Source organism: Dermacentor variabilis, chromosome 7 (genome assembly GCF_050947875.1).
Source record: "Dermacentor variabilis isolate Ectoservices chromosome 7, ASM5094787v1, whole genome shotgun sequence".
NCBI lineage: Eukaryota > Metazoa > Arthropoda > Arachnida > Ixodida > Ixodidae > Dermacentor > Dermacentor variabilis.
In genome coordinates this window covers 25,040,013-25,053,324 of record NC_134574.1, presented here as the reverse complement: position 1 = coordinate 25,053,324, position 13,312 = coordinate 25,040,013, and the positions used below count along the sequence as shown (strand labels likewise).

Sequence of the window (13,312 nt, the reverse complement as noted above, 5' to 3'; positions counted from 1 at the left end):
GCTTGCTAATCTTCGTCCTCTTGCATTTGTCTTTGTACTCCCCCATGCTGGATGGTGTGCATTGAAATATCCTATGATGACCCATGGGGCGGGACAAACACTCAAGATATCCGCTAATCCTTTAGTAACGGAATTGCTGGAAGGCGATATATACACGCCTATCAGAGTAAACAAGAGTTTGTTCTTTTTAACTGTGATGCATATACATTGTCATCGTGGGGCGCAATTGGTTGCAAAACATAAGTGAGTTCACGACGAACAAAAACGATGATTTTGCTGCATGCACCATTTCTTGATGACATGATACATTCGTACCCTGACAGCCTGATTGGTTTCGACAAGTTGGGCTCACAAATGACAATGAGTGGAAACACATTGGTCTACACATACTGACGGAAATTTGAAATTCGTGATTTTAGCCCTCTGGCGTTCCACTGGATGACGGACGCTGCCTTGACTTCTTTTCGGCAGGATGGGGTATGGGTAGCCATAATTCTAGTAGAGGGATTCAAGCACTAGGCTTAAGGCGTCCAGCACTTTAAGTGCGCTTCGAGCAGAGGATGTCCCCATGTCCATTAATATTGTTCGTATGGCCTCCATGAGGGAACGTAGCACCGAGATGACTTGACGATCTGTTTTAGGTAAATCATCTATGGCCGCAGAAGGCTCCAGTGGGGCCGCGACCTTCCGAGGTTCCTTAGCAAGGGAGCGGCTCGGTAGCGTAGGCCATTCCTCTAAAGAAAGAGACTTATCTGGTTCCCCCGTGGAAGTGGTGGGCCCTTTCGCGGCGCGACTAAGTGATGCCGTAGTGGAGCGGGTACTATCGCCTCGCGCATGCGCCTTCTTTGAAGACGTACGATGGTGCCGACGTAGACGCCAACGCCGGACTACTTCGGCTGCCTCCCTGTGGGCCGAATTGTCTCTGGCCATTTGCTTCAGAACCGCGCGCCCCCTCTTGATGTGCGGACAGTCTTTCGACGAGGCTGCGTGAGGGCCGCTACAGTTTGCGCACTTCCGAACTGTGGCGCCACAGGTCTGTTATGCACGAGGTTCAGCGCAACGGAGACACAGTAGCGAGTTGGGACACACGCCCTTGACGTGTCCTATCCTGAAGCACTGATGGCATTGAAGCGGCTTGTGGATGGATGGTCGAACCGGATGTCGAAAATGTCCGACTTTACCGCGGGATGGTATACAATCCCCCTTGAAATTTACTTATACGCAGCGCGCATTCCCAAGACGGCGCACTTGCGTAATAATCGTGCCCTCGTTTGCCGGCTTAATGAGGCCAGGCAAATCATCATTGGGAATGGCTACAGCGAAATTCCGCCCTAACCTGTATGGCGGGCCGTTCAATGTCGTCAGCGACCATCACGCATTGTTTTGGCTAGCGAAATTACAGGACTCTTCAGGACGCCTAGCACGGTGGAGCCTCAGACTGCAAGAATATGACATCACTGTAACCTACAAGTCCGGGCGAAAACACTCTGATGCCGCATGCCTGTCTCGCGCTCCCGTGTCCCCGCCGCCCAATGAAGACCACGACAAGGATGCGTTTTCAGTAACAATAAGGGCAAACAACTTTGCCGAGCAGCAAAGAGCGGTCCCTGAGCTAAGAAGCCTCGTCCAGTATTTGGAAGGCAACACTGACGTTGTTGCAAGTGCATTTAGGCGAGGATTTTCTTCGTTATCGGACCAAAACAACCTCTCGGCATGGGCTTCCTAAGCCAGTATGGCGCAATCACCAACCTGAAAACCAAGTCAATAACCCTATCTGAAGGCTGTATAATATCGCCGGAGACCTCTCAAAGTCACCATGCCGTCAGTATGCTTGAAAGCGAGCGTCGAGTCTCTCCGCAGTATCATCATTTCCGTCGGCAACAATAAACGGTGAGACGTAGAATGCGTCGTCGAGGGCGACCGACATCTACTCCTGGACCACGAAATTCACGTCGCTAGAGGAAACGATCGACTGCATGGAGGAAAAGCGAATGTAATGCTAACAAATCTTAGCGAGGAAAAGAAACACCTGCGCAAGTGCACGATGATAGCATACATCAAAGACACTAGAATGCAGCAAGCTTTTGTGCTCTCAGCAATTTCCTCATTTACTTCGACGGCCGTACTTCCTGAACCAGCCTACGACATCAACGGAAGTCTCCCCATGAATAAGCAGAAACGGCTAAAAAATCTTCTCTGACGATAGAAAGAGTGCTTTCAGACGTCAGTGACAAGTATTTGTCCCACACCAGTTTTTAAGTATCGCACAATAACCGAAGAATGCGCACGGCCCCTGTCAGTACCCGGACCGAGTTTAGACACGGGAACGAGAATCCACCAATAAAAAGACAGAGAGAGACAACTTTATTCGTCAGAGTGAGGAGCTCATTCATGAGCTCGTCAGCAAGGTCAGGTGGCCGCCAGGCGATGCGTGACGGCGACCTCGTCGGCTCACTCCACGGCTCGTAGTTGTACGTCCAGGCTGGAGCTAAGAGCACTTCCTCTCGCGATAAAGGTGAGGGAGTGGCCAGGAGATCGGGAGTCCTCCTCACAGTCCCAGAGGATGTGACTGAGCGTAGCTAGCTCGCCGCACAGGTAATAGTACGGGTAAAGGTGCGAGTATATGTAGGAGTTCGCGTATGAGCGTGTTTGTAACCTGCGCCAGGTGATCTGACGCTTGTTTAGTTTATTGTGTGGTGCGGGCCAAGCATGTCGTGTAAGAAGGTAATATTGAGGTATGTCGTGATATAAGTGCAGGACTTCGTTTGAAGTTTCCGGTTCCGGCAAGCACTCCGCTCGGCGGACGAATCCTCGAGCACCTTGGTGGGCCGCATCGTTCCCTGGATTCCCCGCATGAGCCGGGACACATACCAATTCTACTGAGCGTGGTTTGCTATGGTGGTTTTGAAGTCCCTCATAATTATACAGGCGTCTATTGAGGCCAAGGCCAACACAAGGGCGGCTTCTGCTTCAGTGGGGGTGGCAGCGCGTGCAGTGCTCGAAGCTGTCTGTGCCTTGAGTACTGCGCCTGCAACGGCGCAAATGATGTAGGTATGGGGTCGATCAGAGTACTGGGCTGCGTCGATGTACGCCACCTCGCTGTTGGTCCCATACGTCTTTAGTAGGACTTGGGCGGTCGGCCTTCTTCTGCCGTCGTGGTGTCCAGCGAGTGTGTTTTTGAGCAGCGGTTTCATGACGAACATGGCCCTTATGTGTGGTAGGATTATGGCGGGGTCACTCCCCGTCGGGGACGCTCTGAGGCCCATTCGAGCGAGGATCCAGCGGCCGGTATTGCTACCTTGGACATGGTGGACACAATTGTGATGTGCGGTCTACCAGTAAAGTCGATGAAATGCTATGCGACAAATCATCTAGCTTTCAAAAAGCTCTCGGGCGTCTCCTGTAGTCTTGTTGAAAGAAAAGGACAGAACCCTGCGTTTCTGCATGCATTATCATCGGTTGAACAGTTCGTTAAATGGGGTTTAATGGCGCAAAAGCGGCTGAGGCTATGCTGTGCCAAACACGAGGTGTTTTAAAATCCAGTTTATGAAGGAAGAGGCTTTGTTAATCTATATTTTATGCAAAAAGCCAGTGTCATCTAGAAATTTACGGACGTCACATAATGGTACTAGTGGACCATCACCTAAAATTAGAGCAGGGTGTAAAGGTATGTGTAGTTGATATAATTTGTGCAAAAGTGTTCGTCTGTGTGTTTCAGTCTCCGTATATGTGAGTAATATGTGCATAACTGTTATTGGCTGTTGACATTTCTCGCATGTTGGTGTGTCTTCTTTCGTAAGAAATTGTGTGTGAGGTGTGTGTGCCCAATGCGTAGTCGCCATAAAACTACTTCGATGAACCGCTCCTGATGATAGCATGACTTCCGCTCGCCAACTATGGCTTTCATGAGATGTAGCTTAATGTCGGCCCAACGGTCCCATTCGTGCTGCCATTTTACCGTGAAGGCTTTTCTAATTGCACAGATGCTATCATTATATGGGAGTGTTGTGTCTGTGATTTCTTTGCGCTGTCACCAGTGCATATCTATCAGCTGCTTCGTTACCCGGTATCCCAACATGGCTTGGGGCCTAGCAAAAACGAATTGACCTCTCGTATTCGTTAAAAGCCACCATGTTTAAAATGTCTGCAATCAGGGGTTCACAATCATATTTAAGATGTAGAGCCTTTAGTGTGCCTAAAGAATCTGTGTATATGACTGCATTTTCGTGTTTATCAGCGATAATCTTTTTACAACTACCCATATAGCAAAAACTTCGGCCGTGAAAACAGAGGCGTGTTGTGGCAATCGAATACTTTTTTCCCAATTTTCCGTTACGACCCCCACACCCACGTGCTCTTTCGTTTTAGAGCCATCAGTGTCATATTGCATGTTATTTTGATATTTGTCCTGAAGTGTACGGAATTCTTGTGTGCTGTGTTCGCGGGGGGTGTCTTCTTTAAATGTGTCAATGTCCAGTCAAATAGCGGTTCAGAATCGTACCACGGGGGCAAACGCTGTGGCTTCGTATCGTCGCAGCCCAAGGTTATGTACTGGATCAAGTCGTTGGATGTAGGACTGTCTGGCTGAGCCGTAAACCACGGAGCCGTAGTCTAAAAGGCTACGTACAAGAGACCGGTAAACACGTAACAGGCACGTTCGGTTGGAACCCCAGTGCTTATGAGACAAAACATTAAGGATATTTAGAGCTTTATTTGCTTTAATCGTTAGTGCTTTTATGTGAGTAAGGAAGTTATGTTTGGTGTCAAAGGTTACTCCTAAAAACTTATGATCTTGTTTCACCGGCAATATGGTGTCGTTCAATATTAGGAATGGATTGCTGTGTAGCCCTCGTTTCTGTGAGAACAAAACAGCAACTGTCTTCTGTGTGGAGAAACGGAAACCATTTTTGTTAGCCTATTGTTTAAGTTTATTTATTGTCATTTGAAGCTGCCTTTCACAGGTTGGCTAATTTGAGGCGCGGCAAGCCACTTGGTGATCGTTTACGTAAACAGAGTGCATAAGAGACGACGGTATAATTTTATTAACTGAGTTCATTTCTACAATATACAGTGTCGTGCGGAGAACACAGCCTTGTGGAACGCCATTTTCCTGCGTGAATGTATGAGAATATACTGAACCCAGACGTACCTGAAATGTTCTATTAGACATAAAATCAGCTAGGCAATTCACCATTTTACCATAGATGCCGAGGTCAGCCAGGTCTCTTACAATTCCATATCTTCATGTGGTATCATAGGCTTTTTCTAAATCGAAGAAAACTGCAACACAGTGTTGTTTGTGTAAAAATGCTTGTCGAATTTCATGTTCAAGACGGACGATTTAGTCAGTGGTTGAACAACCCTTTTTATATCCACACTGGTGCGGGTCTATGAGGTTTCTTGAATCTAAAATAAATGAGAGTCTTATATTGATAATGCTTCATATGATTTTGCCAAACAGCTTGTGAGGGCAACGGGTCTGTAGCTGCTTGCGGATGTTGAGGATTTACCGGCTTTTAGAAATTGAACTACTATTGTTTTTTTCCACTCTTCGGGCATTATACCCGACTCCTAGATTATGTTGAAAATTTTAAGGAAAATTTAATTTCTTCTTGTGTTAGGGGGGAATTGTACGGTTCATTTGACGCGTCAGTAGTCGGCAACTTCTGTTTTTCAGCAGACTGTTTGCATTGTAAAAATTCCTTTGTTTAATTCCCTGAATTAGATACATCACAGAAATGTTCGCCAAGTATATCTGCCTGTTCTTGTATTGTTGTATGTGTGCCTGGACGTGTAAATAGTGGAATTGTGTACGATGAGTACTCTCCTCTAAATTTCCTGACCTGGTCCCACATTCGTTTTGATGTTACTGTACTGTTGATTTAAGATATGTATTTGTGCCACGATGATTTTTAGCCTGTCTTCTACTGAATCGTGCTTTGGCTTTGGCTTGTTTGATGTTTAAGAGGTTGCTATAGGTGGGGTGCCTCCGTAGGATTCCCCAGGCCTTATTTTGTTCTTTTTTAGCGTTGGTACACTCCTTCGTCCACCAGGGGTTTAGCCTTTCGCTCACAATTTCCGATGACTGGGGTATCGCCTTTTCTGCCGCTGAGATTATTACCTCGGTGAATTTTTGTTAAGTTCATGAACGCTTAGGTCAGGCGAAAAGACATCTTCCAGTTTCGAAATTTCCGTAAAGAACGGCCAGTTAGCGAGCTTTAGTTTCCATTGTCGTGGCCTAGTGGTTAAGGTTGGTGGTGATGATAGGAGTTTAATGACTGCTGGCAAGTGATCACTACCATATGACGTGTCGAGGGCCGCCCCCTTAAGATCATTAAAAAAAGCCGGTGAGCAAAAAGCTAAATCGAAACAGCTAAAACTGCGGGAAGTTGGTGAAAAGTATGTCGGGGCACCTGAATTTAAAAGGCAGATATCATTGGATAAGATAAAATATTCAACCAGCTTTCCTCTTTGGTCAGTTTTGATGCTGCCCCAAAGAGTACAATGAGCATTCAAATCCCCTACTAAAACAAATGGTTCCGGTAATGGATCTGTTAAATGTTCTAATTGTTTAGTAGTGAAGTGGGTGTGGGGTGGAATATACAGTGAGCAAATGGTGATGGTTTTGTAAGATAGAATGGTGACAGCTACGGCTTCTAAAGATGTATTCAATTGGACATTTGGAATAGGAGTGCCGCCCTGCACGACTATAGCCACTCCGCCTGGCAAACGGGTGAAACATTCGCGGTCCCTTCGGACAGCGGTGAAACCTTTGAGAATTTGACTATTATTTGGACCGAGATTTGTTTCCTGAAGACATACAGCAACTGTTGAAGAGATGTTGATGATGTCTTTGATATCACCTATGCTTTGTATGAGACCTCTACAATTCCAATGGATAATAAAAGCCATCTTGAAATTAAAAGGTAAGAATTGGCACTACGGAAAGAATAAGAGCTGGGATGTTAGGTGACATGGATTTAAACAGGCTTATACAAATGAGCGATAACCTTTAGGTTATCGCTTTCTTATTCTGAGTGGTTATTGGGATCTTGTCCCTCTTACCGCGCTCGAGAGAGCGCTTGTCCTCTGGTGCCAATGACACCGAGATTTTTGCGTCGAGCTCCATCGCTCTCTCTGAGGCGCTGGAGGCTCGAGAGTTAGGCGCCCAGACACGTGTCTCGGGCCTTGGGGTTCGCTTTATCTTAGGGCCCTGCGGGACTGGTGTCTGCAGGGCGGTCAAAGAGGATGGAGCAGCATCGGCTGCTTCCATTACGGGAGCGGGAGGGGTCACTGCAGGACCATTGCGCGTGGGCTCGGAGGACTCCTGAAACCTCTGTGACGCTGCCCCCATCTGCGTCACATCAGCGTAACTTTTTCACGGAAGGTACAATAGCCGCTTGCTGGTTTCATAGAACGAGATTTTTTATTTGACTGTTAGAGCAATCACTTCTTTTTCTTTTTTCCAGCAAGGGCAACTCCGTGAGTAAGCTGGATGATCGCCATTGCAATTTATACATTGTGAGGGAGCATTGCAGTTATCAGAAGGATGGTCATTGGCACATTTCGCACATGTTTCTTTGCCTCTGCATGATTGTGATCCATGCCCAAACCTCTCGCACTTGAAACACCGCCTCGGGTTTAGTATGTACGGCCTCACGTTGATTTTCAGATATCCTGCGTCGAGTGAACTAGGGACTGTGCTGCTACCAAATGCCAATATCACATGTTTCGTCGTAATCCGTTGGTCATTGCGTCTTAGTGTTATTCTCTGTGCCTTAATTACGTTTTGCTCTTGAAATCCTTCGAGGAGCTCTTCATCACTGAGGTTCAGGAAGTCTTCTTCTGATGTAACACCTCTGCTTGTGTTCAGTGAGCGGTGTGGAGAGGTTGTCACTTTGATGTCACCGATAGTGCTGAGTTCGGCGAGTTGTTCTAGTTGATCTTTTTTGGTCAGTTCAAGGAGGAGGCCTCCGCTAGCCATCTTCTAGCCTTTGTAACCAGCTCCAATTGTGTTTGCTAGGCATTTCGAAACTATGAATGGTGACAGTTTTCTTACAGTTGTGTTGCCTTCACTGTGAAGAACGTGGTATTTTGGAAATGAATTTTCGGTTGGTTTTAAAAAGAACTGGAAAGTTGCTTCGGTACGAGCTCTTTTTAGAGGCCGATCTAAAAGTCGCGGGAACGCTTCTGCCATTGGATAGTGTGAAAATTCGGCAGCGGTGGTAGCCACCTACCACCGAGCCCAACAAAGGGACGCTGCAGGTTCCAAGAAACCTGCAGACGCCAGCTATACACCGTCACTATAACCTAACGTATATACCCAAGGTTTAATATATGACACACGGTTAACGCTTGCCGCCCGGAAGCACGGAAGTAAGAATAAGTGTGTAGAAGACAGGAAAGATTGAAAGTGAGAGAGACAGAAAAAGATTGAAGAGGGGGACAGAAAAAGGCGACTGCCGATTTCCCCCTGGTTGGTAAGTCCAGGGTTCCCGTCTGTGTGAAGCAGAGGGTGTGTTGCTTCCGCCGGGGGGCCCAAAGGGTCCAAACACCCAGCATCGGCTCAAAGCCCCGGATCCCCTTTTCGCCAGACACGGCTAAGCCGCGCACGGCTACACACGGGAGGGGCCAAACATCGTGGGCTCGGGTACGTGGTGTCCCAACACACCAAACGCCTGCTGACGCTGACGCCCCTGCGGGGGCTTAGGCAAGGAAACCAACAATGACTCCCAATGCCATGGCGCTACATGTTACAAGCGAAGAAAAACTCGATGTCGCCGCCTATCTGCAGCGCACCGAAAAAGCACAACTTGCGCGCTAAGCGCCTGGAGAGGATGCACATCCGACACTGAAATATTCGACGACGCTACGTGGAATACAACCCCGGCTACCGTGCCTGGGTTTGGACTCCGACACGCTGATGAGGACTTAGTGAGCAGCTTTTCGACGCTCTTTGGACCCTACAAGATCATCCAGTGTATTGGCACATTGGATTATGAGCTTATGCCAGACGACATAACCAATGCATTTCTGCGCTAAGTGCGCGAATTAATATCTCGAAACTGGCGTCATCCTGAGATTCGTTCAAGGTGAATCCGCCTTGCTAACTTCACGGATGCAATTTGTAAATTGCAATATGGGCCATAAGGTAATTAGTTTAAGCGCTAATTAGTGATTTTCTTTAGTTATTCAATTTTGCATTTAAATATTTTTCGCAATTAGCGTCCTCCGCTTAGAGTATACCAGCGCATGGACTAAATTGTGATGTGACAGGCAACCTTCAAAGGTTTTCGAAACTGTTCGCTGAAACGTCCTGTATGTATATCCACATGTATCCACAACTGTATCCGCCCCTTGAGAAAACCAGTGAATAAATTGAGACGCAAACACAACAGAAAGAAGAGACACTACAACGCATCTTTCTGTCGTGTTTGCGTGCCAATTTTTCCTCTGATTTTCTCAAGCGTCAGTACAAACCAACTGGTCCAGCAAGTAGCACTTCTGTATCCGCCAAGATATTGACAGGCGCAGAAGCAAGCAGCCGTGCCAAACTTGGAAGTGTAGGCAAAGAGAGCTCCGCTGTAAAAACACTCACTGTGCAAATTAATGTAAAAAATTGTTGTTCAGCGCTTGGTGCAAGAAGACATTGGTAAAGTGGTATTTAAGATATACCATGGTGATGCACTTCAAAAGACAAACTTCAAAAGACAAACACATGCACTTCAAAAAACAGCCGTTTACCGGCGCAGCCGGTAAACGGCTAGACAGCCACTTGCATAGATTCATGTTCACACTACGGAGCAGGTAGACTGGTGAGCGAGGGCGCGAAAACGAATAATTGTGAAGCAGAACACTAAACATTTACGTTTATCGTGCCACAACATGTAGTGGCATTTGTGCTGGAGCTCAGGAAACTGCCACCAAATGTTGTGTCACCCTGTGCGCGCCACGAAGAATACACGCGGTTTCTATGTATGCGCACCTGTATAGGTAAGGCTGCAACAAGCTAGCACAACCAGCGTTGTTTTGTTTATTTGTATTCTTTTATTGGAGCAATCGCAAACGATGCATACTATCTGCATGCCATCGCATTTCCATTCCCCTCTCAACCCTTCAGTATTTTTCCAATGTAGATATTTTACACGCTCTGAACCACCGTCCGACGCGGTGGTCAAGACAACATTAGCAGCGGGAAAGTCCAATAAAGCTGCAACGAAAGCTTCGCTTTAAAACTAAATTACAACCAAACAACCAAGAAATTGTCATTGCCTAATCAGTTTTTTGACAAATAAGGAAGGGACATCGCTTGTTCATAACGCCTCCAGTCTTAATGACGCTTCGGGTAATGCAACGTGTTTTTTTCTAAATACGTATCGCCTGTATGCTCTGTAGTGCCTTTGTCTAATTAGTTCTGCACGACCCGTTTACCCTCAATTTTACTGCCGTGCTGCGATAACGCTCTGTGCTCTCGTGCTTGCCGCTTGAACACTTACTCCGAGAAAAGCGACATCGGGTTGGGCGTCTTTAGCGGTTTTCCACCTTAAAGCCGATATATAAAGGATGGCTATGTACAGCCCACTTCGCGGACGCGCACATATTTAAGTACAAAAATGTCAAGAATGGAATGGCAGAATAGGTGAGCGACCGTAACAAGTGTATTGCTACGGTATTGAATCAGCAGTTGTGAAGTGCAAAAATCTAGAACCCAGTTAGTATGTGTTCACATATATATAAACGATTTAGCTTACGTAAGTTCCTGTGAGAGAAACAAGCGCACAAAACTTACCCCAGCGCTCCCGATCTGCAGAAAAGGTTGCGGCAAAATGATAACTAGTGACAGTGATGCTGCCAGCAGTACTGAAGCTGCGACAAGAAAGAAGGAATATGTTCTCTTGAGTCACATTTTAAACTCACTTAATCTAGACTCTGCGGCTCATCTAGTTTTCAATGTAGAAACAAAGTGTGTGAACGGCTACTTGATGATCCGTGATGTTTGAACAGCACAGAGCCAGACACTGGACGGACAGCAAAGCGAAGACAAGCGCCGTGTTAAAACTAAAATTTATTTTCAAATAACACAAAGTACATACACAGTGGCACACGTGGACATACGTGAAACCCGGATAAGACGGGAAAAACATATAAACTGCTAATGAACACCTTAATAATAATAATATTTGGGGTTTTACGTGCCAAAACCACTTTCTGATTATGAGGCACGCCGTAGTGGAGGACTCCGGAAATTTTGACCACCCGGGGTTCTTTAACGTGCACCTAAATCTAAGCACACGGGTGTTTTCGAATTTCGCCCCCATCGAAATGCGGCCGCCGTGGCCGGGATTCGATCCCGCGACCTCGTGCTCAGCAGCCCAACACCATAGCCACTGAGCAACCACGGCGGGTGATGAACACCTTTAGAGACGTGATTACGTTGATTTTCACCGCGCATAAGCCACAGCGCATTCCATATGTGACAGCTCGTTTCGGACTGAGACTAACTAAGCGTTTGCTACAGCCATTAAATTTCGCTATAGCAGCAGCTTCAATCATAACTCTTGTTTTATCATCTCGACGCTTGGTGCCAACCATGATGTTTACAAGTTGGGTGTACAACTACACTTCCTACCCCGCAACTTGAAATAAAAAAGAAGAACCGTGGTTCTGGTGAAGCGTTGTAGTGATGATAGAAGATTGAAGCTGCCGCCTTCGCGAAAAGCCAATTGCGCAAGCAACGCCTTAGTTTCCCTGTCCGAGAAAGAACTGTCCTAACTGGGATTCCCTGTGGGTAATTCGCCGTAAAAATTAACGTCATGACGTCTCTAAAGGCGTTGAATATCAGTTTTTGTGTTTCCCCCATCTTATCGGGGTTGCACGTATGTCCACGTGTGCCATTGTGTATATATTTCGTGTTATTTGAAAGTAAATGTTAGTTCTAAGTCAGCGCTTGTCTTCGTTTTTGTGTCCGACCTTCGTCTGGTCCTGCGCTGTTCAAACAACAAGCAATTTAAAGTTAAGGAACGAGCACAAAATTTGACGGGGACAATAGGGGACGCAGGACAAGCGCTCGCCTACAACTGATGTTTGTTGATTCGAGAACGTCAAAAAGAAACCTTACAACAGGTTGTCAGGCATGCCCACATGAAATACCACCAATGCACTCAAAGGAGCTTACCAAGCATGTAGTAGTGTCACGTAGTAGTGACGGGGAAGAACAGAGTAGCATAACTGTGAATGACGAAACTGTGTCTTTATTGGGCGAACCTAAGCCCACGAGAACAGGCTGCACTCAAAGCACAACGATGACGGCGAGCACAGTCGGCAATCATAGAAAAATTACCTGCGGGAGAAGCCAGCTTTCATACCTGAATCATCGAAGGTTCTAGAATAATCGCTGTTGTCCGCGTGTCTTGCAGAAAGTACTACACAATTCTCGTCGTGAATACGATCAGATACCACATGGTGCTGTGACAAGACAACGAATAGAACCGTTGATAACATTCGAGAAACTTCCGATACATGCAGGCGCATCCTGCATTGAACAATAACGTTTAGACTTTGTTAGCTGGTAAAAAAGCGGTCACCCGAGAAAGATAAACAAGTACGAGTATCAATATCAAATTTAGTTTTGATCCTGATGACACGTGATGTTTCCTGGTGCAATCGTTATGTATGGCCAAACAGTGCCGTGATAATGGTAAATGAGCTGAAAAGGTGGAGATGAATTATGCGAGTTAGATGGGACGCGGTTGCAAAGAGATTTTAAAAAAGCAGTCGCCGTAAAGTGCATAAAGTTCACTTGTTAAACAGTATCAATCACTAATGAAATGTACGTGCGTAAAGTGACATTGCGGAAAGGTGATATGGTCTGCTTAACTATGACAAAGAAGCACTACTGCCCTAAAAAAAAAAATGGGACGTGCTTCATAAGCATTGTCCCAGTAGCATCCTCTGGCAAGAGCATGTAATAAGAATTTCCTGAGGTAATTGAGTCAGCTGAAGGTTATTGGTGCAATATGTGTGTTCTATCCCGAGTCGATAGAATAGGAGATCAGTTCGTCGCATTTTCGTTGTGGAGAGCCAGGAACCTTTGGCTTAATTACCTGATACTTATTCTTTGTTTCATTGTCCCAGAAGCGTTGCCAGCGGCTTCGCAGTTCCTTTCCTAAAAAAAAGGCTTCAGGTCTGTGGCAGAGACAGCAGTAGTAGGAGTAGCCTCCAATGCAATTGATGTGGCCACTTGGTCACCTAGCACATCACCCTTCAAGTCCCTGTGGCATACAATTACATGCTGGTTAGATATCTACGCTCC

General features: G+C 46.4%; 1 protein-coding gene across 4 annotated transcripts in view; it reads right to left on the bottom strand.

Moving 5' to 3' along the window:
• The window catches only part of LOC142587370 (inactive pancreatic lipase-related protein 1-like), a 102,668-nt gene that overhangs the window by 44,503 nt on the left and 44,853 nt on the right, over positions 1–13,312 (bottom strand). The gene's annotated exons all lie outside the window — the stretch shown is intronic.